At 32.8% G+C, this 14,574-nt stretch overlaps 1 protein-coding gene across 14 annotated transcripts in view; it reads right to left on the reverse strand.

Moving 5' to 3' along the window:
• The window catches only part of BCAS3 (BCAS3 microtubule associated cell migration factor), a 794,545-nt gene that overhangs the window by 698,982 nt on the left and 80,989 nt on the right, over nt 1-14,574 (reverse strand). The window lies entirely within an intron of this gene.

A 14,574-nucleotide genomic window follows, 5' to 3' on the forward strand; every position in this document is an offset into this window, starting at 1 on the left:
TAAATTATGGACAAACACATGAAAGAAGATTCCAAATCACTAAAAATAATAAGTACAATCTAAACAACTTTGAATTTCATTTCACAAAAGACAGGAATAGTCAATATATTAAGGTTGTGGGAAGATAGGCATATATGTACATTGTTGGTAGAGTGGTAGAAAACAATTTGGAATTATGCAAACAAAGTGATTGAAATGTCCATATCCTTAGACCAAGATATTCCATTACAGGGCTTTTACTCTAAGGAGACCATTAATAGTTTTCAAAAAGCATCAGCACACATCAAAATGTTTGTATTATTCCTTTTAGGGGAAGCAAAGAACTAGAAAAAGCAGATGTCTATCAAAAGGGAAATAGCTAAGGGTGTCCTGAAGCCAGCTCACAAGCCAAATGGCAAATTTTCATTGTGGGAATTTACACTTAGGAAATCATCAAGCACTATAAATCAAAACATAATTAGCATTTTATAGACCAGTAAAGGGAAAAAATTTTAATAGTGCAAATGAAAATGTGTTGGATATATATTTTTTCCAGAGAATCAGATGTCAAAACAGTTAACAGCACACAACTTGGAACAGGAAGGCAAATGTAATATGTAAATGTATGGAATATTATACTGTTAAGAAATATTGACTCTGATAAATACAGTAAAACATGGAGAGCTAAATGAACTGATTCTCAGTAAATCAAGCCAAGAAAAGAATGTATACAATGACTACAATCAATGTAAGCCAAAAAAAAAAAAAAAAAAAAAAAAAAAAAAAAAAAAAAAAAAAAAAAAAAGAAAGTGAAAAAAGAATGTCTTGAAAGAAGAGTTAAAAGATATTCTCACTATACTGTTTTGCAGAAGTAGAAGGCCCACAAGTATTACACTTTGCACATCTTTTCAGATTTTCTTAATGTACTGATGTTATACTGTTTTTTTCCCCTCTTTTTTTTTTTTAATGCCAGAAATAAAATCTGTATAGTATTAAACAGTGGCTGGCATATAAAAGGCACTTCATGCTTATTCCTTTCCCCCTTCTGCTTATATTGCATGGCTTTCTAGGACAGGATAGAGGAGAGAAAACTATAATGATATCTAAAAAAAAAAAAAAACAAAAAAACAATAAAATTTTCTAAAAAGAATAAATCACAACACTTTGAAAAAATAAAAACATTAATATAATCAAAATTGTACATTTTATTTTCTATGATTCTTTTTCCCTCTTTTTTGGTCATGAACTCTTACTTTCTCCATAGATCTATGGTAGAAAATACTTTGCTCCTCTAATTTATTCACAATGTCATACTTTATATTTAGGTCATGTAGTCATATAGAGCCTAAGTATATACAATATAAGATATTGGTCTTTTGGAGGGAGGAGAGGAAAGGTTAATTTTGTCAATCTAATGGGTGTGATATACATTAATAATTTGTGAATGGAACATTTTTTCATGTGGTTATTAATAGCATAGATTTCTTCCCTTAAATGCTGTCGGTTTGTAATCTTTAACTATTTGTCTATAAGGAATGTTTCTTACAAATTTAGATGAACTCATTGGAAATAAGAACCATATTAGGAAATTTCTTGCAAAGATTTTTTTCAAGTTATATATTTCCCTTCTAAATTTAACTGCCAATTTATGTAATCAAAATTGTTGATTTTATCTTCTGTGATCCTCTCAGATATATGGAATTATCCATATATCTGAAAGGTTAATTTCTTTTATGTTCTTCTAAGTTTATTTGTGGTAACATCCTTTATAACTGAGTCATATATCCATTTGTCAACTATGCTTTGTGAGATGTTGGCCAACTAAAGAGAAAAATGTTGTAAGGAAAATAAAAAGTCATTCCACTCAGGCAATCATTTTCTGCTTCTCCTTGAAGAAAAGAAAAGAAAGAGTTTGGATGGAAGTCAAAAGAGGAGCACAATCAACTGAAGAATTTTTTTTTTTTGTTCAATAGAGTTAAGACCTGTTTAGATTGGTTATAAAATGAAGACTCATCCTTTTACCATGGTATAAAATACCATGCTAAGTGCTTTACAAATGTTATCTCACTTGATCCTCATAAAAAAACATGTGAGGTTTACAATTTACAATTGAGGAAACTGAATCAGAGGGTCACAAAGCTAATGAATGTTTATGCTGGATTTGATCTCAAGTCTTCTTAATTCCAGACCCAGTGCTCACTATATAATGTGATTGCTTAAAGAATACATAGTGATAGTGGCAAAATTGCCCAAAATACAAATATTTTACATTCAGGTTAAATATTGATTCTCTATCTTGCAGAATATACAAGAAAGTTCCTGTAAGACAGTATGTCATCTTACTAAATATCTCATAAAGGATATAATAGAAAAAGTAATAGTTTTGAAATCTAAAGACTTAGATTCAGGCCCAGACTCTATTATTTACATTAAGCAAATCACTTCATCTCCTTAACTGTAAAAGATGGGGGTTAAACACAAGATAATTTTTATAATTTCATTCAGCTCTATATTAATGATTATATTATTTGAGTTAGAGATAATAATGGAAACATCTAATCAATTGGAATATCACAGTCTATTTATTGTAAATGAATAAATGTGGCTTATATCATGTTCCCCTCTTATTATAGAGATTATCCTTTGACTTTTCCATATATAAAGATGAATCTAAGAAGCACTGAGCCAAAACTCTAACAAATAGAAATTTTCTGAATGAGCCCCAAATGTGTTTCTTGGCATGAATAGCAGAGATCATGCCAGTTTCTTTAGCATATCTCCACATAAAAACTCCTCTGGATGATCATACCTCAACAATAGAAATCTCCTCATCTTAGAAAATTCATTCAAAAGTTTAAAAAAATACATACATCATTTACTATTCAATCTGTCAACTACATAAAAGCATAAACCCAGAACTCATTTTCAGAAGGGATGATATTAAATAACCACAAGGAAATCTTGAGTTTTGCCCTCTGAAAGGTCAGATTCAGCTGATTTAGAATCATATCATCCCTCCATAGTTAGTACTTTAGACAAATTGGCATAAAGCGGTCATATGATATGGTCAAGACCAAAGCTGCGTCTGACCAATTTAGAGCACTAATACTACAATTAACAAAATAGCTGTAATCCACAAAAAAAAAAAACCACTCAATTTTTTTTGTGTCAGATTTTAGTATCTACATAGTACATATGGAAATTATAAAATAAAATTTCTTAAAGTCTTTATCTTCCCACACAACCAGATGTTCCTTACATCATATACCCAAGACACCTGCATAAAGCACTAAACTCCTTGAAAATCTATCTATGACAGTTACCACTGGGTCAAATCCTAGACTGAGTTTTCATATATACTTATGTGATATATTACATATATCACTTAATGCCACAAAGGTGGTTAGTTATGTATACTATTAAGCTTTATGAATTTATAGAGTGCAAACTAACAAATGAACAATTTAAATTGCTTTATATATTCCAAAAAATAAATCTTGCTGAAACGTCCACTGCATATTGTTTCAATGATGAGTGACATCATGTCACTCACATCACATCAATGATGATCAAATAAAATGTAAATAGATATAGATGGAAAATATATGTGCATATATGTATGTGTATACAAAAACAGATGTGTATACATATAATCTATATATTTTCACATAAATATATATAAATTCTACTTCCTTCATCATTGAATTCCTTCCCCATCCCCCTTAACCCTCCCCATCTCAAAGTTTCAACACTAACAACAAAGAAACAGTGCTCAGTCTTTCTACTATGCCCTCTGAAATACATGGCCCAAAGGTAATAAATTTCCCATCATCTTAAATCTATTCCTCTCTCACTTCTACTAGCTCTTACTGAAATCCAGCTCTCCTATGAATCTTCCTGGTCACTCTTTCCTGAACTGGCTACACTCTCACTTATTACCTTTGTTCATTGTTGAGGATGGAGCAAGGATAAAGAACAGTTGAAATATTTCTTGCTTCCCACTGCTATTTCCAGGTTCTCCCCCTGCCTCCATCATTGTAACTTCTCTTCCTTTGAGGTTCAAGCTATTCATATTGACTATCCAATCAAAATCTCAATAGTTGTCTACAAATTTCCAGGTTATTCTTCTTTTTTTAAATGAGTTCACTAGCTCAGACAGACAGACTAGTTTTGTTTCTGATCTCTTTAATCATAAAGCTTTTCCCAAGATATTTCCACTTCATCCTACAATAACTGGAAGCTTTCCTGCTTTTTCTGACTTTAATTTTCACTTTTAGAACTGAAAATTCAATTTCTTGCAACTCTGAAACTGGATAAATTAACTCCTCATAAATCCAATTCAATAAATGGAGAGAGAGAGAGAGAGAGAGAGAGAGAGAGAGAGAGAATTCTATAAACTTCTCAAAGCCAAATGAACATTTAGGCATTAAAGTGCTAAACAATATCCCAGCAAGAGCATTGAAAGGATGATATACAAAGTGGCTTAAGTAATTGTCTCAAGCTGATAGCTCAAATCATAATAGCTGAGGTTCTACACATTTTTTTAAAGACAAGAAACATTAAGAAAGAGGAAAAAAATGTTGCCACACCCTTTAAAGCAAAGTTTAAACAGTCCCTTGAATGATACTCATAAAGTACAGTCTTAAACACCTTTCCCTATTCATAGGAAAGACAAGAAGAAATGAAAGAATCCCTTGATTTTTTATCTTTTCATGAAAAAGTCATGAAGACCTTATTAAACCCCAAATAATAAAAGGAATAATTAGATTTTATTGAGTTTCATGATTTTTACGAAACAGAGGTCATATAATTTATGCAGACAGAAAACTGGGCTTTAAAAAATCTTACATCCTCATAAGTCAGACATTGCAGTTTTAAACTGCCTAGTTAAAAAGAGATGTAATAGCAAAATAACGTTTTGGTCATGTATACTTATTGTGTATCTAATTTATATTTTAATATATTTAACATCTACTGGTCATCCTGCCATCTAGGGGAGGGGGGGGGGGGTAAGAGGTAAAAAATTGGAACAAGAGGTTTGGCAATTGTTAATGCTGTAAAGTTATTTATGCATATATCCTGTAAATAAAAGGCTATTAAATAAAAACCAAAAAAAAAAAAAAGAGATGTAATATATTGGATTGCTTGCCATCCTGGGGGGGGGGGGGGGGTGGAAGGAGGGGAAAATCTGAAACACAAGGCTACACAAAGGTCAATGTTGAAAAATTATCCATGCATATGTTGTGAAAATAAAAAACTTAAAAAAATAAAAGAAAGAAAGAAAGAAAAGAAATGTAAAAGAGGAAAAGAAGTCACAAACTCCTGAATTTGTAGATAGAACACTTAGATTGCTAGGGCCATCTTTGTGATCTTTGGCAACCCACAGAAATCCTTAGACTTCTTTCTATAGATGGAAATAAAAGGCCTCATTCTATCAGAAAGAAACTCATATAAAAAAGGAAGAAAAGCAGTGATGAATCTGAAAACCAAAGAATGGATTAGTTCTGTACAAGATCATATTGTGTCAGGGAAACAATAGCAAATTTATGTGAGAAGTAATGAATCTGAATCTCCAAATGTTGGGCAGATGAAGGGTGAAAGCTCATGTAAACATATCTCAGTAGAGAAGTATTAAATATGGACTGGTCCATAATCAGAGCCAGAGCGAAGACAAAGGATAAACAAAGACGATAACCACTGAAGGTACAATGTATTATATAATACATATATTTTTAGTGTTGGAAAACATCATCCTCCATGGTATGGAACTATAAATTTTTTGATAAGTGAAGCTGCATGTATTACAATAAAGGATGAGACTATAAGAGAGATATAATTTTCCAAATCAACCTCTGTCTTCTTTTGTCTCTGTTCAGAGTACAATGACTGCAACAAAATAGGACCAGCCAGGCAATGAATATACTGAACATAGCATCTAGAGTAATCATACATCTCTGTATATTTTTTAAAAAGGTACACTGGCCTAAGTCCAAATATATTCTGTCTAAAGGTCTAAAGGGTATTGTTTGTCTGATTTTTCAAGAAAATATGATCCAATCTTGATATCACAATCCTACTCTGTGGGTCATGTTCCTGGCTTGTCATCCATTAATGGACTGTTATCATACACATGAAATGTGCTTCTAGCAATAGTCCTATTGAAAGCTGCTAGACACACACACAAAAAAATTCTAGAGACTGTCAGCTTATTCCTTCCTTTACTTGGAATTGAAAGAATAAAGAATACACAGTCAGTTGGGCAGAGAAGTTGTGGCAAAGATATAGGAGTAGGGAAAGCAGAGAAAAGGAACAAGTTGCATGTTCTCCATTGCAAGATAGAAAAATTGGATGATTTTTAATACTAATAATGCTATTAATTAATGTAGAGGTACAACTCTAGAAATTATTAAGTCAGGTGATCCAACATGTAAACAGAGAACATGGAATAGATTGCATCACTAGGCTTATACTGTATCCTACTCTCAAGAGATCAAATATTTTAAGGGGGTGTGTGTGTGTATATTATATATGTATATGTATTTTATAAATATATATATAAAATACACACACATAAACAAACACCAAAATGCAATATTATCTGTGTTAGCAAACATTAAAGACAACATAAATATCATTCTAGTATATGGAGGTTAAACAAATATGAAAATGAAAAAAAATCATACCACTATATGAATGACAAATATGAATCATGGAAAGTATCATATGAACTAAAGAAGAATAAAGTCAGTAAAAGTGGGAAAATAATGACACAAATAATGATTACAACAATACTAAAGGAAAGAATAAAAACAAATCTAGAAACTCTTTAATTGTGATGATGAACCAAGGCACCAAAGACCAGGAAAGATAAAGAAAATGAATCTCCCTACTTTCATAGCAGAAATGAAAAACTATGGATAGGGAATAATAAGTATACTGTCAGACATGATCAATGAGTTGATTGAGTTTGTGGAATTATATGTATATGTGCATGTGTCTGTGTTTAATCTCTATCACAAGGGGTGGCTTACTAAAGGATAAATATGTGAATTAAAATGTTATAAAAACAGAAGATATAAAAAAAGTTTTAAAGCAAAAATCATTCACTGAGTATATAACTTTCTCTCAACAATTATATATATATAATTATATATAATATATATAATTATGTATATATAATGCCTCTTACCAATACTGAAAGGCAAATCTGTATGTCACCATCATTTAAAAAAAAAAAAGTTACAAAATTCCTAATTTCTAAATGTGGAAAGCACTTCTATGTGAAATCTGAGCTTTCCTTTCACATCTGCATCACAGGTGAGCATCTATTTATAGAATTATGCCAAGTCCAACTAGCAAATTTCCTACATGCAATAATCTCTTTAGAGTGAGTTTTCCAATTAAGTATTTGAACTATGTTTATGGTAATCAGCAGCTCTATTACAAGTCCTTTTCTTTGGTACTGAACCATTAAAGCTCATGTGTTCATTACTTGTTTCATATTATAACACTGCTTTTATGTGATTCTTAATACTGATGAGGAATGCTTTTTATGTACTTTTAATCAAAGATTTAATTAACACTACCTCATGTAAGAGATACAAACATATTTTTAAGCATTTAATTTTAAATTTAGTTAATATTTTTAACAAGTGTGTGACATAGTGCTTAATCTACCCAAGGCAAAAATCTTTCCTACTCGGCAGTCCTTATATTGGTTATGTTCATATGCAGTGCCTATCAGTTTATGGTGCTCACATTGCAATTTCTTATATAAGACTACCGAGTCAAAAATTCAAAAATTTAAGAACAAATACCATACCCCATTAGGTAAATGGGCAAAGGATACTTTAAAATATCAACAACCACATGAAAAACACTCCCAATGACAAATAACTACCAAAAATGACTATTACAGCAGATCTCAGGTTCCACCTAATATCCATCAGATTGTCAAGGAGAACAAAAAAGAAATGGAATTTGGCAAATTTTAATATGACTACTTACTTTTTGACTGACCTGAAATCTCATTGTCCAAAGTTGCTGATGAATTCTTAATTTCTAAATCCATTACACTTTTTTTTCTTATTCCTCATCCTTTTTTACTTCTCTGCAGTTTTAATATTGTCAATCACGTTTTTCTAGATACTATTCCCTCTCTAGATTTTCTTTTTTTTTATTTGTTTAAATAACTTTTTATTGACAGAACCCATGACAGGGTAATTTTTTACAACATTATCCCTTGCACTCACTTCTATTCCGATTTTTCCCCTCCCTCCCTCCACCCCTTCCCCCAGATGGCAAGCAGTCCTATACATGTTAAATAGGTTACAGTAGATCTTGGATATAATATATGTGTGCAGAACCGAACAGTTCTCTTGTTGCTCAGGGAGAATTGGATTTAGAAGGTATAAATACCCCGGGAAGAAGAACAAAAATGCAAGCAGTTTACATTCATTTCCTAGTGTTCATTCTTTGGATGTAGCTGCTTCTGTCTATCCTTGATCAATTGAAACTAAGTTAGATCTTCTCTTTGTCGAAGAAATCCACTTCCATTAAAATACATCCTCATACAGTATCATTTTTTTTTTTTATTTAATAGCCTTCTATTTACAGGTCATATGCATGGGCAACTCCACAGCATCAACAATTGCCAAACCTCCTGCTCCAACCCTTCACCTCCCACCCCCCACCCCCTCCCCCAGACGGCAGGATGACCAGCAGATGTCAAATACATCAAAATACAAACTAGATACACAATAAGTATACATGACCAAACCGCCACTCCACTGCACAAAAAGAATCAGACCCTGAAACACTGCACAACTAGCCTGTGAAGGAAATAAAAAATGCAGGTGGGCACTAATATAGGGATTGGGAATTCAATGGAATGGTTCCTAGTCATCTCCCAGAGCCCCTTCCCTGGGCGTAGCTAGCTCAGTTCATCACCGCTCCACTGGAAATGATTTGGTTGATCTCATCGTTGAGGATGGCCAGGTCCATCAGAACTGGCCATCACATAGTATTGTTGTTGAAGTATACAATTCCCTGGTGGGCTATTTCACTCAGCATCAGTTCATGTAAGTCTCTCCAGGCCTTTCTGAAATCATCCTGTTGGTCATTTCTTACAGAACAATAATATTCCATAATATTCATATACCACAATTTATTCAGCCATTCTCCAACTGATGGCATCAACTCAGTTTCCAGTTTCTAGCCACTACAAAGAGGACTGCCACAAACATTCGTGAACATACAGGTCCCCTTCCCTTCTTTAGTATCTCTTTGGGATATAAGCCCAGTAGAAACACTGCTGGGTCAAAGGGTATGCACAGTTTGATAACTTTTTGAGCATAGTTCCAAACTACTCTCCAGAATGGTTGGATTTGTTCACAACTCCACCAACAATGCATCAATGTCCCAGTTTTCCCGTATCCCCTCCAACAATCATCATTATTTTTTCCTCTCATCTTAGCCAATCTGACAGGTCATACAGTATCATTGTTGAGGTATATAATGATCTCCTGGTTCTACTCATTTCACTCAGCATCAGTTCATGTAAGTCTTGACAATCCTCTCTGTATTTATCCTGTTGGTCGTTTTTTACAGAACAATAATATTCCATAACACTCATATACCACAATTTACTCAACCATTCTCCAATTGATGGGCATCCATTCATTTTCCAGCTTCTAGTCACTACAAACAGGGCTGCCACAAACATTTTGGCACATATAGGTCCCTTTCCCTTCTTTAGTATCTCTTTGGGGTATAAGCCCAGTAGAAACACTGCTGGATCAAAGGGTATGCACAGTTTGATAAATTTCTGAACATAGTTCCAAACTGCTCTGCAGAATGGCTGGATGTGTTCACAATTCCACCAACAATGTATCAGTGTCCCTGTTTTCCCACATTCCCTCAAACATTCCGCTTTTTCTTTCCCTGTCATTCTAGCCAATCTGACAGGTGTGTAGTGGTATCTCAGAGTTGTCTTAATTTTTGAATCTGTTCCTTATGCATATTAAAGGTGATAGCTTTAAAAAAAAAAAAAAAAAGGCCTAGAGAGACTTGCACAAACTGATGCTGAGTGAAATGAGCAGGGCCAGGAGATCATTACATACTTCAACAACAACATTATTTGATGATCAGTTCTGATAGACCTGGCCATCCTCAGCAATGAGATGAACGAAATAAGTTCCAATGGAGCAGTAATGAACTGAACCAGCTACGCCCAGCAAAAGAACTCTGGGAAATGAGTGTGAACCACTACATTGAATTCCCAATCCCTATATTTTTGCCTGCCAGCATTTTGGATTTCCTTCACAGGCTAATTGTATAATATTTCAGAGTCCGATTCTTTTTCTACAGCAAAATAACGGTTTGGTCATGTATACTTATTGTGTATCTAATTTATACTTTAATATATTTAACACCTACTGGTCATCCTACCATCTGGGGGAGGAGGCAGGAGGGGAAAAATTGGAAACAAATTGGAAAAATTGGAACAAAAGGTTTGGCAATTGTCAATGCTGTAAAATTACCCATACATATAACTTGTAAATAAAAAAGCTATTTAAAAAAAAAAAAGACTACTGAGTCTATTAAGATTACTGAATCAATCAAAAAACATGTAGTAAAACTTTTAAAATAACTAAGATAATAAAATAACTTATAACACACTGTAAAAACATCTAGAGGAAACTTGTATATTTTTAAATTATTAAATAAATTACTAGTGTGTTGTCTTGTGGGTCAGAAGGGTAGAACTGAGAATCTAGATCCCTGAGTTTTAGTAACAATGACATGTTTAGTAACAATGTCTCATTTAGTGCTTCTGGATAAATCATTTAGTCAATGAATTCAAGGCACAGTTTAATTTCCTCCTGCAATACAAGGCTCTTTCTTGACCAACTTTTCCAACTGTCAGTGTATCATTTCCCACCAGGATAAAATTTTTTTATATTTTGTGTGTGTGTGTGTGTGTGTGTGTGTGTACATTGTTGTTCTATACTCACAATAAGGTTCTTTTTGTCTCTGCATCCTTAGCATACATTAGTTATTTTTAAAAAATATTTTGGATTGAAATGAATTCTATTTTTCTCTCTTCAATTAAAAAACTACTTCAGCTCTATTAGACAGTACTTTCATACAAGATAGTAGTGATATGTTGAAGCTTGGGAGATTCCCTTCAAATCAATTTCTCACACCGGGTACTGTGACAACTTTACCCAACTCTAAAAGATTGCTAGTTACCTCTAAAATGGAATGTGGCAGGCATTCTTTTACATCAGCACTCTTGGAAGTGCTTCAAGGGAACTGAAGATAAGCAAAAACAAACAAAACAAAAAACACCACAAACACATTCCCACATAAGAAATTATTATGAATCATAAAGAAAACACAGTGCCTTGATCCTAGTGTATGATGGAATAAATAGTTTAGCATCATACAAAGTCATTAAAACCAACAGAAGTAGAAAAAAAAAAAAGAACTAGTATTATAACAAAGTCATAACTCCCCTCAATCAGCAAGACAAAATGTCAGTTATTTTTTTTGTTGTTGTTGCTTCTGGAAATAGAAAAGCTCCATTTTCAAATGTACTAGAGATGACTATAAGCAAATCTAAACTGGTGTTCTTTTAGGGGATTGCTTATGTTTGGTTTGGGCAGTCTTGGCTTTTTAAAGGATCCACTTGTTTATACATAGTTGCTTAAATTTTACAGAAAACCCTTCTGGGGGGGTTACTCAGAATTTCTGAAACAATATAGTAGAGTAAATCAGACAGTTGTTTTCAGGACTTGATAAAACCACATTTAAGTGATCTCCAAAGGAGGAGGGGGCTATTTGTACATTATGAAAAAAGCTAAAAACCCAATGACTGGAAAGGTCACTTTGTTTGAAAAGTTACCAAAAAATAAGCAAAACGGGAAAAAGTTCAACATTGACTAACAACTTTAAAGTTGTTCTACTTGTGCTTATTTCTGAGAAAACAAATGTCAGGCTTTATATAAAAAAGCAGCAACAATTGATATTTGTGAGTTGGTTCATGGGTGGTCTGTTTACAGTATTAAAAACCTCAGAAAATACTTGACATTTTTCTCCCCCAAAAAGCAAAATGAAAAAGCAAGCTTTTAAGGTTCTCACAAATCTTGATCATTTTCAGAAGTAATAGTGTGAATGTCCTGCTAGTATGGAACCTAAAGCAAATTTAACTTTGATGTAAGGAGCAATACCTTAACATGAGAGAAGGATGAGCCAAGTTTGCTGTTGCCCAAGGTTTTTCAGCTGGATGCCAGAAATTTGGCACAAGAAGTCTTCAACAGACCACATCCATCTGAAAAACTGCCCTTACACTGGGAACAATAAAGACTCTGGATTTGTTAAAACTCATCCAAACGAGTGCATCTGAGTCACAAGGTTAAAGAAAAAGAGAGAAAGAGATTGTAACTGCAATTCTAAGAAACTGCACATTTCAAGCCAGAGACAGAAATTTTGATCTTTTTCCATTCTCCCTAATAACAAAGTTCCAGTGAATCCAAACAGAATTCTAAGTTTTTAAAATTTAGAAAAGTTTTAATCTGATCATTGATGTTTTTAGACCATCAAGTCAGCTCTTCAAATGTACTACCTCTCAACTTGATTTTATGCATGAATTAGCAATAAGATGTTTAATTAGATAGCACCTCAAGTTTTTATTTCTTTACTATGAAACAAATGGAAAATGTACTAAAAAAGAAAGTTTAATTAAGTTATATGTGGAAGTGGCAGTAGGTATTTTAATGAATTTTTGAAATACAAGGAATAAATAAGGAACAAAGATGCTAAAGAGAAAGATGAGAAAAGTGGTAAGGGTATCAGTTTAAAATGATATTAGGATACCTCTGTCAAGGCCAACCCTCAAGAAAAGTCTATAACATGGGTGATATGAGAGGCATCATCTTTCTATGGGGTACAGAACAGTCATTTTATCTAGAACCTCACTTACAATATAACCTATAGAGAAAGGACAGGATTTCCAGAGAATGAAGACAACACGATTACCTACATTTAAGGAGGCAGTTTGCCTCGTAACTCACAACTTTAGTAAGTTAAGTCAGATAAAGGGAGGCAGAATGAGTTTCCCTAGTCAAGCTAGAGGAATTGCTGAGAAATGGCATAAAGGGGGAACAATTAGGGTGAAATAACTACTAAATATGCAAAATATATATTACCTCTATACCTTACGGCTGCATTTTCAAGAAAATACAATGGAATCATAAAAGGTTTTAAATAAGACCTAAAACTGTCAAGTAGCCAAATACTTTCCTCCAAGGAAACAAAAATGATCATTTTTATTCTTATTTTAAAAGATTTTCAGGATAAGAGAGGCCCATTATTAACAATGCATATATTTAATCACCTTTATATATGGGAACTTTTCATAACAATCAAATTAATCACAACTGTAACCATATAATGCTGGGCTAGTAACAAGTTATAAAATAAAGCCATTAGCTTGGGATCAGTATAATTATCTTGGAGTAACACAGACTTTCTTATGAAGTTATACCTGGACAATTCTTTTCTATTACCTTACTCATATAAGGATTCAACACATTTAAAATAAGACTACACTTATATCAAGGAAAAAGATACAACCTTCCCAAAATATAGAATACAAATACCAAAATACTCTGTGAATAAAACTTAAATTAAGTCAAACAATTGTCAGTAATATTCTCATTTTGCTTTGATTTTCTCCAAAGAAAAGTTAGTTTGCATGTGCAAAATATAAGATAAACAAAATGAAGGGCACTACACTTAAGATAATTAAAAAAATCTTTGCAGAGTTCCACTCTAAATTTCATGCCAATTGTCAGAATGTGCCTGAGGGACAGGTCTGCCTGAAAGAATCCTTTCCTAGAGAGTCCAAAACTCCAAAAGCAACCTTGAGAATTCATGAAGGCTCTCTTTCTGTTTTTAACATTAAGTATTCAAATCATTCTAAAGAGAAACATGCCTTTACCGTGCCTCAAACACTACAGAGAAAGATGTTCTAGAATCTAATTTATAAACCTATTCCGCAAAAATTCTACACTTTTAGTCACAGGCTCTCCAAAAAATAGTCAGTAGCAAAAAAAAAAAACAAAACCATAATGAACTTCTAGAATAATTTTCATGGGAGGCCTTGATCTTCATGTTACATTAAAAACAGATTTAATCTGTAACCTAAAATCTTAAATGATTTTAAAGCTTATTAATAACAAAACACAAATACATGTAAGTAGTTTTGAATAGTATCATATTTGTGAGTTAAGAAAATAATTATTTCTGAAAGGGACATTATTAGAACTCATTAAACACATATATCATGCATGAAATGATGCAAAAGAATCAAAACTGTGTAAGACTTCCTGGAGATCCAATGCAAACCATCCAAATCAGATGAATATGTTGTTTTCTATTTCATCAGAGAATATTTTAAAATACTAGGAAGTACACTGACAAACTAATGAAAAAAATAGTAATCATTTTATCGTAAGCATTATAGGACTATAAACTCTACAAGTTATAAGTGCAAACAACAGATTAAAGTAATTGAATCTAAATATGATC

Source organism: Sarcophilus harrisii, chromosome 4 (assembly GCF_902635505.1).
Source record: "Sarcophilus harrisii chromosome 4, mSarHar1.11, whole genome shotgun sequence".
NCBI classification, from domain to species: Eukaryota; Metazoa; Chordata; class Mammalia; order Dasyuromorphia; family Dasyuridae; genus Sarcophilus; species Sarcophilus harrisii.